Source organism: Pseudophryne corroboree, chromosome 3 (genome assembly GCF_028390025.1).
Source record: "Pseudophryne corroboree isolate aPseCor3 chromosome 3, aPseCor3.hap2, whole genome shotgun sequence".
In the NCBI taxonomy this organism is placed as follows: domain Eukaryota; kingdom Metazoa; phylum Chordata; class Amphibia; order Anura; family Myobatrachidae; genus Pseudophryne; species Pseudophryne corroboree.
Genome location: NC_086446.1, coordinates 531994201 through 532015251, shown reverse-complemented (window position 1 = coordinate 532015251; position 21051 = coordinate 531994201). Strand labels below are relative to the sequence as shown.

The 21051-nt window shown below is 51.7% G+C and overlaps 1 long non-coding RNA gene across 1 annotated transcript in view; it reads left to right on the top strand.

Moving 5' to 3' along the window:
* The window catches only part of LOC135057981 (uncharacterized), a 33347-nt gene extending 13223 nt beyond the window's left edge, over window positions 1-20124 (top strand). The window contains exon 3 of the long non-coding RNA XR_010244506.1: window positions 19301-20124. This is a non-coding gene — a long non-coding RNA (uncharacterized LOC135057981). The remainder of the gene's footprint in view (window positions 1-19300) is intronic.
* The last annotated feature ends 927 nt before the right edge of the window (window positions 20125-21051 follow it).

The following is a 21051-nucleotide window of genomic DNA, read 5'->3' as shown; positions in this document are numbered from 1 at the left end:
TGCACTCAAAGTGTGCCTAGAGCCGCCCATTGGACCGTAGATTAGCGAGACTCCCCACCCATGCTGAATCATAAACACACTTCAGTCCTAGTTACCTGAGCGGGGAGGAAGGATGTTGGCTGACTGTGTATCAGGGACATGCGGTGAGGTAATTGGCTGAGGAGGAATTGGGTAGTACCCAGGGGCGTCGGAATAGGGGGGGCAAGGGGGCAGCTCGCTCCCCCCAAACATGAGAGAGGCGCCTCTGCAAAGCAGGGAGGCGCTCTCCCTGCTTTGCTACTCTGCAGCTGCTGATTGCCGCTGCGCCTGTCACACTGCATGACAGGCAGCAGCGCTGGCAGTACAGGGATGGGAGGAGGGGTTAGCTTGTACTCACTGAGAGCAGCAGCAGGGGAAGTCCCTGCAACTCACTGCGGTGCCTCGTCTCCTCCCCTCCCTGGTATCAGCAATAAGGTCAGAAGAACATGTGCCGAGCAGTGATTGGAGGAGCTTGGCACATGCTGATTAGAAGAGCCCCTGATTGGAGGAGCTGTCACATGCTCCTCTGACCCCTGGAACACGGAGGATGTCACACAGCATGGCCCTTGTCTAAATGTGAGTAATGTATTCAACCTGACTCCTCTGTCTCCATAGCTCCTGCCTGTCTCTGCCACCCTCTCTATGCAGCTGCTGTCTCTCTCTCTCTCTCTGACTGCTACATGGTTTTCTCTCTGTCAAGCATCTGCCTCCCCTCCTGTCTCTCTGCCCAGCATCTGCCACCCAGTGGCGTAACTACTGCCCCCGCAGTCCTCGCGGTGGCTTGGGGGCGAGGGGCTGCGGGGGCGCCACTGATTACAGCAGACTGACATGCGGACGAGCGCCCGCATGTCAGTCTGCTTTCTCCTTCCCGCCGCCGCTTGTTGGAGGGACACGGACGGCACAGCGTGTGCCTCTCCTGTGTCCCTCCTGCATCATCTCCGGCGGCCGCGGGTCTAATAGGGGGAAGTGCCGTCCGTGAGCTCTAATTGGCTCACGGACGGCACTTCCCCCTATTAGACCCGCCGGCCGCCGGAGATGATGCAGCAGGAGGGACACAGGAGAGGCTGTACCCTCCGTGTCCCTCCAAAAAGCGGCGGCGGCACTGGGGGGGAATATCTGGCACTGGGGGGGGGGATGTCTGGCACTGGGGCATATATGGCACTGGGGGGGAGATGTCTGGCACTAGGGGGGATATCTGGCACTGGGGGCATATATGGCACTGGGGGGGGGATATCTGGCACTGGGGGGGGGGATGTCTGGCACTGTGGGGGGGATATCTGGCACTGGGGGGGGATGTCTGGCACTGGGGCATATATGGCACTGGGGGGGAGATGTCTGGCACTAGGGGGGATATCTGGCACTGGGGCATATATGGCACTGGGGGGGGATATCTGGCACTGGGGGGGGGGATGTCTGGCACTGGGGGGGATATCTGGCACTGGGGGGGGGGATGTCTGGCACTGGGGCATATATGGCACAGGGGGGGAGATGTCTGGCACTAGGGGGGATATCTGGCACTGGGGCATATATGGCACTGTCTGGCACTGGGGGGGGATGTCTGGCACTGGGGGGGATATCTGGCACTGGGGGGGGGGATGTCTGGCACTGGGGCATATATGGCACTGGGGGGGGGGATGTCTGGCACTGGGGCATATATGGCACTGGGGGGGGGGATGTCTGGCACTGGGGGGGATATCTGGCACTGGGGGGGGGGGATGTCTGCACTGGGGCATATATGGCACTGGGGGGGAGATGTCTGGCACTAGGGGGGATATCTGGCACTGGGGCATATATGGCACTGGGGGGGGATATCTGGCACTGGGGGGGATATCTGGCACTGGGGGGGGGGATGTCTGGCACTGGGGCATATATGGCACTGGGGGGGGATGTCTGGCACTGGGGCATATATGGCACTGGGGGGGGATGTCTGGCACTGGGGGGGATATCTGGCACTGGGGGGGGGGGGGTGTCTGGCACTGGGGCATATATGGCACTGGGGGGGGATGTCTGGCACTGGGGGGGGATGTCTGGCACTAGGGGGGATATCTGGCACTGGGGGAATATCTGGCACTGGGGGCATATGTGGCACTGGGGGGGAATATATGGCACTGGCGGCATATCTGGCACGGGGGGAATATCTGGCACTGGGGGCATATGTGGCACTGGGGGGGAATATCTGGCACTGGGGGCATATGTGGCACTGGGGGGGGGGGGGTATATGTGTACCCCTGGCACATGGGGGGGGGCTATATTTGGCACCGGGGGGCATGTGAGTACCTGGCACCGTGGGGGAATATCTGGCACTGGGGTCATATGTGGCACTGGGAGCACAGCCCTAGCATCAAGGACTACCTCCTAGCAACGAGCATGACACCCAGTGCATGAAACACCTGACAACGAGCATGACACCCAGTGCATGAAACACCTGGCAACGAGCATGACACCCAGTGCATGAAACCCCTGACAACGAGAAGGTAATTGAAAAGTAATTAGAAGCCTTACTGTAGGACTTAATGTGTAATGGGCATTACGGTGTGTGGCATAATGTATCACGGACATTGCGGTGTGTGTCATAATGTGTCACAGGCATTACGGTGTATGGTATACTATATCGCGGGCATTGTGATATGTGGTATAATGTCTCAGGGTCATTGCAGTGTGTGGCATAATGTATCACGGACATTGCGGTGTGTGTCATAATGTGTCAGGCATTACGGTGTGTGGTATACTATATCACGGGCATTGTGGTATGTGGTATAATGTCTCAGGGTCATTGCAGTGTGGCATAATACATAACGGGCATTGCGGTGTGTGGCATAGGGTATAACGGGCAGGGCATTGCGGTATGTGTCACAGGCATTACAGTGTATGGTATACTATATCACGGGCATTGTGGTATAATGTCTCAAGGTCATTGCGGTGTGTGTCATAATGTGTCACAGGCATTGTATGTGCTATAATGTATCAGGGGCATTGCAGTGTGTAGCATAATGTATAACGGGCATTGCGATTCCTGTCATAATGTGTCGGGGGCATTACGGTGTGTGGCATAATGTGTCACAGGCATTACGGTGTGTGGCATAATGTGTCGGGGGCATTATGGTGTGTGGCATAATGTGTCATGTGCATTATTGTGTGTGGAATAATGTCTAAGGGCCATTGCAGTATGTGGCATAATGTATACTGGGCATTACTATAAGGAGGAAAAATGACAAATAATGTAAGGGGCATGAATCAGGATTATTTTTCTTTCCTGTGGTGGCCAACGTCTGGGCGTGCAGGTTGCAAAACTGGGGTATAAGGTAGTATTTTCCTGCAATACCACGCCCCTTTATGAGAAACCACGCCCATTCCAACAAAACCACACCCCTTTTTTTGCAGCGCGCGCCGAAGGCGCGCGCATATTTATCCCTTTCTTGCTCCCAATTATGCGGCGGGTGGGGGTGGGGGTGGGGGGGGGGGCGCCAAAGAATTTTTTGGCTTGGGGGAGAAAAATTTCTAGTTACGCCACTGCTGCCACCCCTCTCCGCAGCAGCATCTGTCCCCACCCCTCTCTGCCCATCATCTGTCCCCCTCTCTGCAGCATCTGTCCCCCCTTCTCTCTGCCCAGCATCTGCTCCCCCTCTTTCTGACCATCATCTGCCCCACTCTCTGCAGCATCTGCCTCCCCTCTCTCTGCCCAGCATCTGCCCCCTCTCCGCAGCATCTGTCCCCCCTCTCTCTGCCCATCATCTGTCCTCTCCACAGCATCTGTCCCCCCTTCTCTCTGCCCAGCATCTGTCCCCCTCTTTCTGCCCCCCTCCCTGCAGCATCTGTCCCCCCTCTCTGCCAATCATCTGCCCCCCTCTCTGCAGCATTTGTCCCCCCTTCTCTCTGCGCAGAATCTGCTCCCCCTCTTTCTGCCCATCAACTGCCCCCCTCTCCGCAGCATCTGCCCCCCCTCTCTCTGCCCAGCATCTGCCCCCTCTCCACAGCTTCTGTCCCCCCTCTCTCTGCCCAGCATCTGCCCCCCTCTCCGCAGCATCTGTCCCTCCTCTCTCTGCCCAGCATCTGCTCCCCCTCTTTCTGCCTATCATCTGCCCCCCTCTCCGCAGCATCTGCCCCCCCCTCTTTCTGCCCATCATCTATCCTCCTCTCCGCAGTATCTGTCCCCCCCCCCCTCTCTCTGTCCATCATCTGTCCCCCTCTTTCTGCCCATCACCTGCCCCCCTCTCCGCAGCATCTGTCCCCCCTCCCTCTGACCAGCCACTGCCTCCGCTCTCTCTGCCCATCATCTGGCCCCCTCTCCGCAACATCTGTCCACCCCTCTTTCTGCCCATCATCTATCCTCCTCTCCGCAGCATCTGTCCCCCCCCCTCTCTGTCCATCATCTGTCCCCCTCTCCGCAGCATTTGTCCCCCCTTCTCTCTGCCCAGCATCTGCCCCCTTCTCCACAGCATCCGTCCCCACTCTCTCTGCCCATCATCTGTTCCCCTCTCCGCAGCATCTGTCCCCCCTTCTCTGTGCCCAGTATCTGCTCCCCCTCTTTCTGCACATCATCTGCCCCCCTCTCCGCAGCATCTGTCCCCCCTCCCTCTGACCAGCATCTGCCTCCGCTCTCTCTGCCCATCATCTGCCCCCCTCTCCGCAGCATCTGTCCACCCCTCTTTCTGCCCATCATCTATCCTCCTCTCCGTAGCATCTGTCCACCCCTCTCCCTGCCCATCATCTGCCCCCCTCTCCGCAGCATCTGTCCCCCCTCTCTCTGCCCAACATCTGCCTCCCCTCCTCTCTCTCTGCCTGGCATCCGCCTCCCGCTGATGGTGCTCCTGTATACCAGCGCCTCTGCCCCTGCTCACGCCGGCACTGGGAGCGCTGCGGTTGGATACCTGCCGCGCAGCGGCGGAACTACTGCACCGGGGCCCAAAGCAACAAAGGGGCCCACAGCAGTAGTATGAACAGTACTAATAATGAGTCAAACTGACTCAGTCATTATAGTACTCCAAGTACGCAGCCGGCTGCAGGACATGACAAAGAGGAAGGAGGCGGTCCGGGGGCTTCTGTTTCCTTCCATCCCCTCCTCTCTCCTCTGACCTCCTCCGCTGGTGCTGACACACTGCTGCTTCTGGCTGAGGTCTGACTGTGACATCTGATCTCATAACGTCCCCAGTGCAATTGAGGAGAGGACACCCACTGCAAGGTACCTGCTTTTGCAAGTTTGGCAATATACCAGAAAGCAGCCAGTGCTTACCAAGCACTATGAGATATTAACTTATGTACTGTATGTGGGGCTGAACTGTCAAGCTGACACAGAGACCAGCCAGGGTACAGTATATATTATTCAACTGCCTGCACACTGTCAGAACACCTAACGCTGCATCCCTATGCACAGAATCCGACACCTGGGAGTTATGTGTCCTAACCCTCCCCCTCTACCCCCCTAACCCTCCCTACCTGCAGCCTCACCCTAACCCTCCAATCCCCGCAGCCTAACCCTACCTCACCGCAGTCGAACCCTAACCCCCCGCCCCTCTTTAGTGCCTAACCCTCCCCCCTTAGTGCCTAACCTTCCCTCCCCTCAGCCTAACCCTAACCCTCCCCCTTAGAGCCTAACCCTCCCCACCCCGCAGACTAACCCTCCCCGGGGGTGCATAACCCTAATCCCCCCCACCCTTCCCACTGCCTAAACCTAACCTCCCCCCCTCCCCGCAGCCTAACCCTAACACCCACTTCCCGCAGCCTAAACCTAACTGCCCCCACTTCCACCCTCCACGGCTTACTTCTCTGGTTGCACATCACACAGACATCTAGGATCCGGCGTCGGGATTGTGATCCTATTCGGGATGCCAACGCCAGCATTCCGAGCAGTGTCGGGATTCCGGTGTAGGTATTTCAAATGCCGGGATCCAAACCAGATCCCATTTCTCTGACGTCCTAGTGGATGCTGGGAACTCCGTAAGGACCATGGGGAATAGCGGCTCCGCAGGAGACTGGGCACAAAAAGTAAAAGCTTTAGACTAGCTCGTGTGCACTGGCTCCTCCCCCTATGACCCTCCTCCAAGCCTCAGTTAGATTTTTGTGCCCGAACGAGAAGGGTGCAAGCTAGGTGGCTCTCCTGAGCTGCTTAGAAGTAAAAGTTTAAATAGGTTTTTTATTTTCAGTGAGTCCTGCTGGCAACAGGCTCACTGCATCGTGGGACTAAGGGGAGAAGAAGCGAACTCACCTGACTGCAGAGTGGATTGGGCTTCTTGGCTACTGGACATTAGCTCCAGAGGGACGATCACAGGTTCAGCCTGGATGGGTCCCGGAGCCGCGCCGCCGGCCCCCTTACAGAGCCAGAAGAGCGAAGAGGTCCGGAGAAAGCGGCGGCAGAAGACGTTCCTGTCTTCAAATAAGGTAGCGCACAGCACTGCAGCTGTGCGCCATTGCTCTCAGCACACTTCACACTCCGGTCACTGAGGGTGCAGGGCGCTGGGGGGGAGCGCCCTGAGACGCAATAAAAACGATATAAAAACCTTATATGGCTAAAACAAATGCATCACATATAGCTCCTGGGCTATATGGATGCATTTATCCCCTGCCAGTTTCCTGAAAAAAGCGGGAGAAAAGGCAGCCGTGAAGGGGGCGGAGCCTTTCTCCTCAGCACACGAGCGCCATTTTCTTTCACAGCTCCGCTGGAAGGACGGCTCCCTGACTCTCCCCTGCAGACTACTACAGAAACAGGGTAAAACAAGAGAGGGGGGGCACTATTGGCAGCTAATATAATACAGCAGCTATAAAGGGAGTAACACTTATATAAGGTTATCCCTGTATATATATAGCGCTCTGGTGTGTGCTGGTAAACTCTCCCTCTGTCTCCCCAAAGGGCTAGTGGGGTCCTGTCCTCTATCAGAGCATTCCCTGTGTGTGTGCTGGGTGTCGGTACGATTGTGTCGACATGTATGAGGAGGAAAATGATGTGGAAGCAGAGCAATTGCCTGTGTTAGTGATGTCACCCCCTAGGGAGTCGACACCTGACTGGATGGTAGTAATTAAAGAATTACGTGACAATGTCAGCACTTTGCAAAAAACTGTTGACGACATGAGACAGCCGACAAATCAATTAGTGCCTGTTCAGGCGTCTCAGACACCGTCAGGGGCGCTAAAACGCCCGTTACCTCAGATGGTCGACACAGACCCTGACACGGATACTGAATCCAGTGTCGACGGTGACGAGACAAACGTAATGTCCAGTAGGGCCACACGTTACATGATCACGGCAATGAAGGAGGCATTGAACATTTCTGACACTACAAGTACCACAAAAAAGGGTATTATGTGGGGTGTGAAAAAACTACCAGTAGTTTTTCCTGAGTCAGATGAATTAAATGAGGTGTGTGATAAAGCGTGGGTTTCCCCCGATAAAAAACTGCTGATTTCTAATAAATTATTGGCACTATACCCTTTCCCGCCAGAGGTTAGGGCACGTTGGGAAACACCCCCTAGGGTAGATAAGGCGCTCACACGCTTATCAAAACAAGTGGCGTTACCGTCTCCTGATACGGCCGCTCTCAAGGAACCAGCTGATAGAAGGCTGGAAAATATCTTAAAAGGTATATACACACATACCGGTGTTATACTGCGACCAGCGATCGCCTCAGCCTGGATGTGCAGCGCTGGAGTGGCTTGGTCGGATTCCCTGACTGAAAATATTGATACCCTGGATAGGGACAGTATATTATTAACTATAGAGCATTTAAAGGATGCATTACTATATATGCGAGATGCACAGAGGGATATTTGCACCCTGGCATCTAGAGTAAGTGCGATGTCCATTTCTGCCAGAAGAACGTTATGGACGCGACAGTGGTCAGGTGATGCGGATTCCAAACGACATATGGAAGTATTGCCGTATAAAGGGGAGGAGTTATTTGGGGTCGGTCTATCGGACCTGGTGGCCACGGCAACGGCTGGAAAATCCACCTTTTTACCCCAGGTCACCTCTCAGCAGAAAAAGACACCGTCTTTTCAAACCCAGTCCTTTCGTCCCTATAAGGGCAAGAGGGCAAAAAAGGCCGCTCATTCCTGCCCCGGGGCAGAGGAAGGGGAAAAAGACTGCACCATGCAGCCTCTTCCCAGGAGCAGAAGCCCTCCCCCGCTTCTGCCAAGTCCTCAGCATGACGCTGGGGCTCTGCAAGCAGACTCGGGCACAGTGGGGGGCCGTCTCAAGAATTTCAGCGCGCAGTGGGCTCACTCGCAAGTGGACCCCTGGATCCTGCAGGTAGTATCCCAGGGGTACAAATTGGAATTCGAGACGTCTCCCCCTCGCCGGTTCCTGAAGTCTGCTCTACCAACGTCTCCCTCCGACAGGGAGGCAGTATTGGAAGCTATTCACAAGCTGTATTCCCAGCAGGTGATAATCAAGGTACCCCTCCTACAACAGGGAAAGGGGTATTATTCCACGCTGTTTGTGGTACCGAAGCCGGACGGCTCGGTGAGACCAATTTTAAATCTAAAATCTTTGAACACTTACATAAAAAGGTTCAAATTCAAGATGGAGTCACTCAGAGTAGTGATAGCGAACCTGGAAGAAGGGGACTATATGGTATCTCTAGACATCAAGGATGCTTATCTCCATGTCCCAATCTACCCTTCTCACCAAGGGTACCTCAGGTTTGTGATACAAAACTGTCATTATCAGTTTCAGACGCTGCCGTTTGGATTGTCCACGGCACCACGGGTCTTTACCAAGGTAATGGCCGAAATGATGATTCTTCTTCGAAGAAAAGGCGTATTAATTATCCCTTACTTGGACGATCTCCTGATAAGGGCAAGGTCCAGGGAACAGTTAGAGGTCGGAGTAGCACTATCTCAGGTAGTGCTACGTCAGCACGGGTGGATTCTAAATATCCCAAAATCACAGCTGATTCCAACAACACGTCTACTGTTCCTAGGGATGATTCTGGACACAGTCCAGAAAAAGGTGTTTCTCCCGGAGGAGAAGGCCAGGGAGTTATCCGAACTAGTCAGGAACCTCCTAAAACCAGGACAAGTGTCAGTGCATCAGTGCACGAGAGTCCTGGGAAAAATGGTGGCTTCTTACGAAGCGATTCCATTCGGAAGATTCCATGCAAGAACTTTTCAGTGGGATCTGCTGGACAAATGGTCCGGATCGCATCTTCAGATGCATCAGCGGATAACCCTATCTCCAAGGACAAGGGTATCTCTCCTGTGGTGGTTACAGAAGGCTCATCTTCTAGAGGGCCGCAGATTCGGCATTCAGGATTGGATGCTGGTAACCACGGATGCCAGCCTGAGAGGCTGGGGAGCAGTCAAGCAAGGCCTCTGCTTCAGGGTCAACCGGTATTGATCCAGTCGGACAACATCACGGCTGTCGCCCACGTAAACAGACAGGGCGGCACAAGAAGCAGGAGGGCAATGGCAGAAGCTGCAAGGATTCTCCGCTGGGCGGAAAATCATGTGATAGCACTGTCAGCAGTGTTCATTCCGGGAGTGGACAACTGGGAAGCAGACTTCCTCAGCAGACACGACCTCCACCCGGGGGAGTGGGGACTTCATCCAGAAGTCTTCCAAGTGATTGTAAACCGTTGGGAAAAACCAAAGGTGGACATGATGGCGTCCCGTCTTGGACGCTCTGGTAACTCCGTGGGTTTTCCAGTCGGTATATGTGTTCCCTCCTCTTCCTCTCATACCAAAAGTACTGAGAATCATAAGAAGGAGAGGAGTAAGAACGATACTCGTGGCTCCGGATTGGCCAAGAAGAACTTGGTACCCGGAGCTGCAAGAGATGCTCACGGAGGACCCGTGGCCTCTACCTCTAAGGAAGGACCTGCTCCAGCAGGGACCTTGTCTGTTCCAAGACTTACCGCGGCTGCGTTTGACGGCATGGCGGTTGAACGCCGGATCCTGAAGGAAAAAGGCATTCCAGATGAAGTCATCCCTACCCTGATCAAGGCCAGGAAGGATGTAACTGCAAAACATTATCATCGCATTTGGCGAAAATATGTTGCGTGGTGTGAGGCCAAGAAGGCCCTACGGAGGAATTTCAACTGGGTCGTTTCCTACATTTCCTGCAAGCAGGATTGTCTATGGGCCTAAAATTAGGATCCATTAAGGTTTAAATTTCGGCCCTGTCGATCTTCTTCCAGAAAGAACTGGCTTCAGTGCCTGAAGTTCAGACGTTTGTCAAAGGGGTACTGCATATACAGCCTACTTTTGTGCCTCCAGTGGCACCTTGGGATCTCAATGTAGTTTTAGGGTTCCTAAAATCACATTGGTTTGAACCACTTGCCACAGTGGATTTGAAATATCTCACATGGAAAGTGGTAATGCTGTTGGCCCTGGCTTCAGCCAGGCGCGTATCAGAATTGGCGGCTTTATCCTATAAAAGCCCTTACCTGATATTTCATTCGGATAGGGCGGAATTGAGGACTCGTCCTCAATTTCTCCCTAAGGTGGTTTCAGCGTTTCACATGAATCAACCTATTGTGGTACCTGTGGCTACTAGGGACTTGGAGGACTCCAAGTTGCTGGACGTAGTCAGGGCCCTGAAAATATATGTTTCCAGGACGGCTGGAGTCAGAAAATCTGACTCGCTGTTTATACTGTATGCACCCAACAAGCTGGGTGCTCCTGCTTCTAAGCAGACGATTGCTCGTTGGATTTGTAGTACAATTCAACTTGCACATTCTGTGGCAGGCCTGCCACAGCCAAAATCTGTTAAAGCCCATTCCACAAGGAAGGTGGGCTCATCTTGGGCGGCTGCCCGAGGGGTCTCGGCTTTACAACTTTGCCGAGCAGCTACTTGGTCAGGGGCAAACACGTTTGCTAAATTCTACAAATTTGATACCCTGGCTGAGGAGGACCTGGAGTTCTCTCATTCGGTGCTGCAGAGTCATCCGCACTCTCCCGCCCGTTTGGGAGCTTTGGTATAATCCCCATGGTCCTTACGGAGTTCCCAGCATCCACTAGGACGTCAGAGAAAATAAGAATTTACTTACCGATAATTCTATTTCTCGTAGTCCGTAGTGGATGCTGGGCGCCCATCCCAAGTGCGGATTGTCTGCAATACTTGTATATAGTTATTGTTACAAACAAATCGGGTTGTTTATTGTTGGAAGCCATCTTTTCAGAGGCTCCTACGGTTATCATACTGTTAACTGGGTTCAGATCACGAGTTGTACGGTGTGATTGGTGTGGCTGGTATGAGTCTTACCCGGGATTCAAGATCCTTCCTTATTATGTACGCTCGTCCGGGCACAGTATCTTAACTGAGGCTTGGAGGAGGGTCATAGGGGGAGGAGCCAGTGCACACCAGCTAGTGTAAAGCTTTTACTTTTTGTGCCCAGTCTCCTGCGGAGCCGCTATTCCCCATGGTCCTTACGGAGTTCCCAGCATCCACTACGGACTACGAGAAATAGAATTATTGGTAAGTAAATTCTTATTATTTACCATGTTGCTGGTAATGCTAATAATCATAATGATGCACCGACACATATGCCTTTCATGTCACCCACTGTCACACTGTTCTGGGAATTTAGGGGCGCCAAACTCAGATTATATCTTGCCCCCCCCAACCTAAAAACGTTCTGACGCCCCTGGTAGTACCAGAGCCAGATTTACACACAATACAGTATATGAGTCAAAGGGTACATGTGGGCATTATACACAGGTTCAGCAGTATATAATGGTGGAAATTTGGTGAGTTTTGATCAGAGATGTGTGGAAAAGATAGACAGGTGAGCTACTGCCTCATCTGCTATAGACTTTTTGCTCCAGAGTTTTCACTATAAAAACAAATAGAATAACACAAAGAAGATATTTCTGATATATCCTTTGCATTTTTCATACACTTTATATAATTAAACCTCTGGCATATACATTAATATGACAGAAAAGGCTCTTCCTTACCTCACCCCACGTCACTGCTGTGTACTACGGTGCGGGGAGAGACGACACGATGGACGTCTGTCTATATATTGCTAATGAGGAAGGGGTGTTTGCGGGTGCTATTCTGTATTGCGGAGGGGGGTTGCCATCCTGCTGTCTACCGGGGAGGTTACAGCATAGCAGCACTGCTCTGTACAGGCTACTGACATCCAGGAATGCATTGCGTGGCTGTGTTGCAGGTGTGTGGGTGTACGGCAGGTGCTGCAGGTGTGTGTGCTGTGAGTGGGAAAAGGGATGCTGGTGGCCACTGGTGTGTGTGTCCGGGGCACGGGGGCTTGTAGGGTGTAGGATGGCTGCATATGCGTTTGCCATTATGAGTGGGGTGTACTGAGAGGCATAACCACTCTGGTGGAGACCTGTGTTGGGGGGCCACATATAAATTTTGCTTTGGGACCCACATAGTTCTAGTTACACCCCTGCTGCTGCCCCTGTCTCTCTCCCGCAGTCCCTGCTGTTTCTTTCTGTCCCTACAGCCCTGCTGCCTCTCTCCATCGCTGCTGCTTCTCTCTCTGTCCCTGCTGCCTATGTGTCCCTGCTGCTCCTCTCTCTGCTCCTGCTGCCTATGTGTCCCTGCTGCCTCTCTCTCTGTCCATGCTGCCTATTTCTGTCCCTAAGTCCCTGCTGCCTATCTCTGTCTGGGATGTGGTCACGTGACCAGATCTCGGGATGCCGGCAGTCACCGTTATGAGCTGGAATCCCGGCTGATCACAATGCCGCCCGACAGAATGCCGACACACAGGGTCTATTCCCACTCGTGGGTGTCCATGACACCCTTAGAGAGAGAATAGAACTTGTGGCGAGTGCAGCGATCCACAGAGCCCGCTGTGTGGCTAGTGCAGTGAGCCCGCAAGGGGCTCTGTTGCACTCGCCCCCCCTCCCACCGGCATTCTGCTGCTGGGATCCCGCGGTCGCGGTATGCTGACCGCTGGGAATCCAGGCGCCAGAAACCCCTCTGTCCCTATGTATTTGCTTGCACTCTCTCTGTCTCTGCATCCCTGCTGTCATTTTCTGTATCCCTTCCGCCACTCTATGTCTCTATGCTCCTTCCGCCACTCTCTCTGCTAATCTGAGTTGGGGGCTCCTTAAAAATTTTGCTACGGGGCCCACAAGGTTCTAGTTACGCCCCTGCCTGCACCCATGATAGATATGCCACTGGGATAACATGACATCTGGAGATGACAGTCACCACAGTGCTTTTTTGGAATCTGAAACTTAATATGACCTTTACCTTTCAGTCACAAATTGTTACACTGTGTTATCCTAATCTGTGCGTTCTTTTCCCACCATATGATTAGGAACATGACTAACTGGTAGTTAGCAAACCAGTCTTAAATACATTTTCTGACCTGTAAAAAACAAGGTAGGAACAACATGACAGAGTTTAGGAATATCTAAGTAGAAAGTAATCACAAAATGAAGGCTGACAATTATAGTGATGAGTGATTTTGTTTTATAAAAAAAAAAATCGGTCCCTTTACACCAACAAATTTATTTTAGGCTGAAACTAAACTGCTGAAAACGATCGTGAGGCTACTGTCATGTTTCAGAAAACGGGCATGCTAGGCTGAGTTTGGTCTGGCATTAAAGGACAACCACACCCTGGGCCGGATAGGTCCTGAAGGAGACTGTAGCATAGATGGTAAACTTTCACAGAAGGTAGAAGCACATAAAGGTCAAAATGACTAACATACAAATAGAATAATGAATCCACAATCTCCCCAAAGCCAGAACTCACAGATACTGTGCTAGAATTTTACATCTAAAAAAAAAAAGTAAATAAAAGATTTAAGAAATAAAGTCAAATGATGTAAAACATGAGTCCATATGGAGTATTTACATTTATCCCCCCGGCTCTGTGCTGCCCATCAGATTTTGAGACTCCATGAGATAGAGGACGACTCACTTCTAGACTGCAAACAGAACCATGTTGACCCCGCCTTCTACACTGCTCATAGCGTTGCTGATGTTCCAGATCCCAGAGCCAATGGATCTAACATTAGCACCATTGTATGGAGGCTTGAAAAGTTGAAATGATGCGGCAGGTGGTGGGGCTGACTTTACTTTTTCATTTATGCCAAAATTGCAGAAGACTATATTTACATCAAGTCCAAGTCAATACCTAAAACTTTTAGCTGTACCTGAGGTCACCTCAAAGCTATGAGCTATGGATAGCTGCAAAGATGTATAAAAAACCAACAGCAAAGTGAAGAAGGTCTAATCAATCCCATGTTGAATTTATGACACTAGACAAAGGATTTTCAGTATCTAGGGTAATGAACACCAGTAATAAAGATAAAGAAAGCTTTAGTGTTCTGTACAGTGCCATCCATGCCTCTCCTTCTGTATTTCAGAGATGTACAAGAAATTTTAGATACGATCATCCATCCAAACTTTAGATACGATCATCCTCCTAAACAGACGTGTCAGCTATAAACTACATTTTAAAACAGTAAAATTTTGGGTTCAGTATATGTCAACATTTATTGTGTCGGTATGAGAATCTCTACATTGTTGTTATGTACATGTTGACATTGGACATTCAGCATTAGAATGTTGTCATACTGTTCTTCTTCATTCTGGCTCTAACCCTAATGCTAACTCTAACCATTATGGCAATCCTAATGGTAACCCTAACCCTAATGGCAACCCTATCTCTAAAGGCAGTGATCGCGCTGAGCCTAAAAAAAAGTGGGTCCCAGGGACCCCTCACTTTTAAAAATTGGGGTCCTACCTGTCCTATTCTGGGTCCCATCGGAATGAAGGTTATTATTAATCTTATTAATGATTCAAATATGAAACCCCACAACTTGATTTGGACACTACAAAAGTGTTGCAAGGGGAAGAAGGGGGTGACAGTGCTGCTGGGCTGTGTAGTATACAGAACACTGCTCCAGAGCTGTACCTAGACATTTTGGTGCCCTTTGGCAGAAAGTAAATTGGTGGTCCCCCTCCCATATTGGAAAGTATGGACAGTGCGCGCCTTCGGCGCGCATAAAAAATGTATGGGTCTGGCTTTGTGGGGAAGGGGCTTGGCCACATAATAGTACCAATTCACATTACACCACAGAGTAGCGCCGCTTATACACATTACACCATGTAGAAACACCTATACACACTGCGCCAGGTAGAGCACATTAATACACATTGCACCAGTTAGAGCACATTATACACATTGCACCAGGTAGAACCGCCTATACACACTGAGCCAGGCAGAGCACATTATACACATTGCACCAGGTAGAGTACATTATACACTTTGCGCCAGGCAGAGCACATTATATATACACATTGCACCAGGTAGAAGCACCTATATACACACTGAGCCAGGTAGAGCACATTATACTCATTGCATCAGGTAGAACCACCTATATACATTGCGCCAGGCAGAGCACGTTATACACATTGCGCCAGGCAGAGTACATTATACACTTTGCGCCAGGCAGAGCATGTTATACACATTGCGACAGGTAGAGAACGTTACACACATTGCGACAGGTAGAGAACGTTATATACATTACGCCAGGTAGAGCACGTTATACACATTGCGCCAGGTAGAGCAGTATATAATGGCCACTGTGGGTGTGCATGTGATGGTCACTCTGTGGGTATGTGTGGGGGGTGTATGTTGCCCACAGTGGAAGAATTTGGTGTGTTTATAATGGACACTGAGGAGGTATGGGCAGAGTGTATGATGGGCACTGCCCCATCCTCCATATCTGCATCATTAGCTGCCGACACTCTCTTCCCTCCCACACACATACGCTCCCTATGTTAGTTGATTATAAGTATAACTTACTTAATCCCCCAGGGAGTGCAGCCGTATGCAGCCAGAGAGACACAGGCTTCCTCAATGATTGCGCTGCGCTGGCTAGTGAGCAGCCACTGTGTGTCATAACACAGCCCGCCCCGGCGCCTGCTCGCAGCTGCTTCTTACTGTAGTTTGGAGCAGAACGGCGAGTACGCTGGCGGACAGGGAGGAAGGACGTCACGTCTCAGCCGCACTTGAATGGGGAGACATTGCCGGCAGCGCGATTGGATGGGGAGAAGCTGCGGGCAGCGCGATTGGACGGGGAGAAGCTGCGGACAGCGCGATTGGACAGGGAGAAATTGCCGGCGGCGATTTAATGGCGAGAGAGGCACTGAAGAACGGTATTGGCAGAGACGCACTGGTCAGTTAGAGACAGCGCGTCCTACAGGACCCGCTCATTTTAAAAAAAACAGTCCCCCTCTGCTTGTAGCACGTAAAAACACGCCATAGCACGTATTTTGCAATCACTGCATTATACACATTCCACCAGGCAGAGCACAGGGGAAGGGGGGAAGTTATTACACACACAGGGGAAGGGGGGTGGGGGGGAGGCAGTTATACACACAGGGGAAGGGGGGAAGTTATTACACACACAGGGGAAGGGGGGAAGTTATTACACACACAGGGGAAGGGGGGTGGGGGGGGAGGCAGTTATACTCACACAGGGGAAGGGGGGAAGTTATTACACACACAGGGGAAGGGGGAAGGGGGGTGGGGGGGAGGCAGTTATACACACAGGGGAAGGGAGGAGGGGGCAGTTATTATACACACTGGGGAAAAGGGGAGGGGGGCAGTTCTTATATCCCTCCAGTATTACCCTGCTCCTGTGCCCTGTGGAGCTTCAACAGAGTATCGTGGAAGAGGGGAGCGGGTGACAGGGTTTAGATTACAATACAGAGCGGCAGGTTAGAGGGAATGAATGGGGCGGGTCTGGTCCTGCAGGAGCTTCCCCCTACTCCTCTCCAGCCCATATGACCCTCATGCTGTAGCACCCGCAGCCGCCTCTTGTCCCGCCACTTACCGCTGGCATCTTCCTGCTTCCTCCGCCGTCTGACTCCTGTAGCTCGCTGGAGTGGCACCGTGGATTTCCTCAGCCCGCCCGCGGAGGTCACAGCCCTAGCTACGGCCCACACACACACAGCAGGATGATTCCTGTCATGTGCGGCGCGCGCGGAGCAGACCGTGAGGGGAGGCGGGGCGGGAGAACACACACACACTCTCACAGGGTCTCCTCCCCTTCCAAGTCCCTCCCTCTGCTGCCGTGGAGACGGAATCTGACTGACAGCGCTGCTGGTCAGAGCGCGTCCTGAGGGACCCTGGGTGTTTTTATTTTTGAGTCCCCATAATCAATTATTGGGTAAAATACGCGCCATAGCGCGTTTTTGCGATTACTGTAAAGGTAACCCTAGCGTTAACCCTATCCCTAATTACAACCCTAGCCCTAAAGGTAACCCTAGCACTAACTCAAACCCTGGCAGCAACCCTAGCACTAATGGTAACCCTAGCTCTAATCCTAACCCTAATAGTAACCCTAGCGCTAAACCTAACCCTAATGGCAAACCTGACCCTAATCGCACCCTAGTGCTAACCTTAACCCTAATGGCAAACCTGACAGCAACCCTAACCCTAATGGTAACCTTAGCACTAACCCTAACCCTAATACTAATGGAAGTCCTAGCGCGAACTCTAGTGGCAAGCCTTTCTCTAATGGTAACCCTAGTGCTAACCCTAATGGAAAACCTAACTGCAACCCTAGCCCTAATTGTAATCTTAGCGTTAACCCTACAGGCAACCCTAACCTTAATGGCAGTGCCGTAACTAGACATTTTAGCGCTTTGTGCAAGAAACAGCAACGGCGCCCCCCCTTCATATACAAATCAGGGCCAGTCCGCGCTGTAGCTGCGCTTAAAAATATATAGAGGCGTGGCTTCACAGGGAAGGGGCATGGCCACAGATCTCCTTTTTACACATTACAGCAGGCAGAGTTCCCCTTTTTACACATTACGGCAGCAGAGTCCCCTTTTTACAGATTACGGCAGCAGAGTCCCTTTTTACACATTACGGCAGGCAAAATCCCTCTTTTTACACATTAGGTAGGAAGAGTCCCCCTTTTTTACACATTATGGCAGCAGAGCCCCCTTTTTTAAACATAAAGCAGGCAAAGTCTCCTTTTTACACATTACAGCAACTGAGTCCCCCTTTTTTACACATTACAGCAACAGAGACCCCCTTTTTTACACATTATGGTAGGCAGTCCCCATTTTTTTTTATAGATTATGACAGGCAGTCCCCCTTTTTTCCCCCATAGATTATGACAGGTAGTCCCCTCTTTTTACACATTATGGGAGGGAGGGAGGGAGGGAGGGAGGGGAGAGACAGGGGGGAGAGAGAGAGAGAGTTAGAGAGAGAGAGAGTCATACTCGCCTGCAACGAGCCGGCATGCGTTTCCTCTGTCATCTTTTTGTTCTTGCTCTACGTTGCGCTCTGCCGGCTTCTGTTCCCCTACTGGAGGTGCAACAGGGGTTGGGGAGGCATGGGAAGCACACTCTCTGCAGGACACGAATGCGGGACATGAGGTAGTGAGTGGGCCTAGCTTCGGCTGCCCACTCACACTAACAAGAGTTACGGCTGGAGAGGGGGACCACGGAGGGGGCGGAGCCTGCAGACACTCTGCCCGTGCAGCAGGACATGGATGCGGGGGGGAATTTTAGCTGCCGGCTTCTGTTCCTCTCCTGGAGGTGCCGTGGTTGGGGCTTGGGGGGCACAGGAAGCACACTCTCTCCGTGCAGGGAGGTGGCGGATACTGCGGACGGGCAGTTGCAGCACTGCCCGGTGTCATGTAGATAAGCGGGAAGACACGTGGGAAGGCTCAGCTAGCGTCAGAGGATTTGGAGCTGCCTTAGACAGTAGCGGCCCTGTGGGTTGTGCCGGCAGTCCTGCGCCCACAGTGCACATGCGCTGTGTGCCAGGCACCGCTGGCACACACCTAGTTACGGCCCTGCTTAATGGTAACCCTAATGCTAACCCTAATGGCAACCCTAGACCTAATGGTTACCTTAGTGCTAGCCCTAACTATATTGGCAAATATAACTGCAACCCTAACCCTAATGGTAACCAGTCACTTATCCTAATCCTAATGGCAACCCTAATGGTAACCCTAGCATTAACCCTAACACTAATGACAACCTTGCCTCAGTCTCCCCTCAGTGATCCCAGCAGCGCTGTCATGGCAACTACACAGCAAGTTCCTTCTGTCACAGTGAATGACGTCTCCTGCCCTCCGTGGCCCCCGCCGCCATTAATACAGATTCCCACATGTTAGTTCAGACAGATTTTCCCTCCAGAACCAAACATGGGCGCAGCCATGTTTGGAATCATCACATGTTACTTCACAGCCTATCCACTGCACTCTAAGCTCTGCCTGATTGCTCAACCAATACCTGCTTTCCAGCTGGTATAAATATCCTGCATCAAGGCTGCCTAATAGTCAGTGCTTTGGTTGTCTTTCCCAGTGATACATGTCTGTTCTGTCTGTGGTTGTTCCAGCTTGTGCTTCCAGGTATTCCAGCTCCTGTGACCTTGCTCCACTTAAAGAGACTCCGCACCAGTTACCACCCTGCGGTGCTGCCTGACTCCAGCAGTGTTCCTACACTGTCCCGTGTGATCTGCAGTGACTCATCACCGTCTTCCAGCTTAGAGCGTTGTCCAGTATCGCTTTTAGCTTCCAGCGGTGTTACAACATCACTCCTAATTATCATTGGTGTATCTACATCGCTCCCCGCAAGCTACAGTGATTCTTCACCGGCTTCCAGCTCTCAGTGGCTTCCCAGTAGCGCTTCCAGCTTCCAGCGGTGCTCCTGTGTCACTTCATCTCTCAGCAGAGTTCCTGTATCACCTCTAACTCTAAACTATCGCTATCCGTTCCTTGCGGTGTTCCAGCATCAATCCATCTGTCGGCTCTTTCTCAACATCGAACCACAGTTCACCATCGGTACTCACCATCGGACTCGACCATCATCGGTGAGTTCCGCTGCACCTTTCCATCTGGACCGGTTCCATCCGGCATCCCTGGCAGTTCTCATGAGTTCTTTTCAACCTCTGTGCATCCATTTCAACTCAAGCTTCCAAAGTATCATCTGCTGGTCAGTACCTGCTCGTTCCCCTCTACAGTGGTTAGCTGTAGCCAACGGACATTACATCTCTGGGTCTAGCAGAGACTTTATTACCAACTCATTCTATATTGCCACAGTATCTCGGAACTACCACTGCGCTAAAGGAACTGTACTGTTATCATTGCACAATCTACCGTTGAATTACCTGAACTGCATAGGTGTATACGAACTGTGTGTTTAATAAAGACTTTTATTTTACCACGTTGTCCTGGTCACGCCTTCGGGCTTTGGTGCCTAATCCTCTGCATGTCTAAGAACCCTATTCAAACATCCTGGATCAAGTTCACATCCGCCACTACGCTTGAGGCTTCCCTAGGTCAGCCTCAGCCCTCAGTTGTGACAAAGAGCTACAATAATTATTTATTCACCACATATAGCGCTCCTTTTATTAACCTCTTCTACATTACACACTCCTGGCAATTACATTTCCCCTAGCAACGAGCATTACACACTCCAGGCAACAGGTATTACCACTGGCAACGAGTATAACACACTCGTGGCAACGACATTACCCCTGGAAACTAGCATTACTTACCCAGAGCAACAGGCATTACCCCTGGCAACTAGCATTACACACCTCTGGCAACTAGTATTACACACCCCTTGCAACGAGCATTACCTCTGGCAACGAGCATTACCCCTGGCAATGAGCATTACACACCCCTGGCAACGAGCATGACACCCGTCCCTGAACATGAAGCCTCTGGCAATGACCATGGATCCCAGAGCATGAAACCCCTGGCAATGAGCAAGACACCCAGCGCATGAAAGCCCTGACAACAAGCATGACACCTAACGTGTGAAACCCTTGGCAATGAGCAGGTAATTTAAAAGTAATTAGAAGCTTTACTGTAGGGCATAATGTATCACGGGCATTGCAGTGTGTGGCATAATATGGTGGGGGGCACCCTGCACCATAATATGCCACATACCATATTATATGGTGGATTTTTTTTTCTCCCTGTGGTGGCCGAGGTCTGTTGGTGCAGGCTCAAAAACTGGGGTGTAAGGTAGTCTTTTCCTATGAAGCCACACCCATTTTAGCGAGGCCACACCCCCACTGGGAGCTAAATTGTCTAGAAACAACCCTGCCCTAATGTTAACCCTAGCGCTAACCCTAATGAC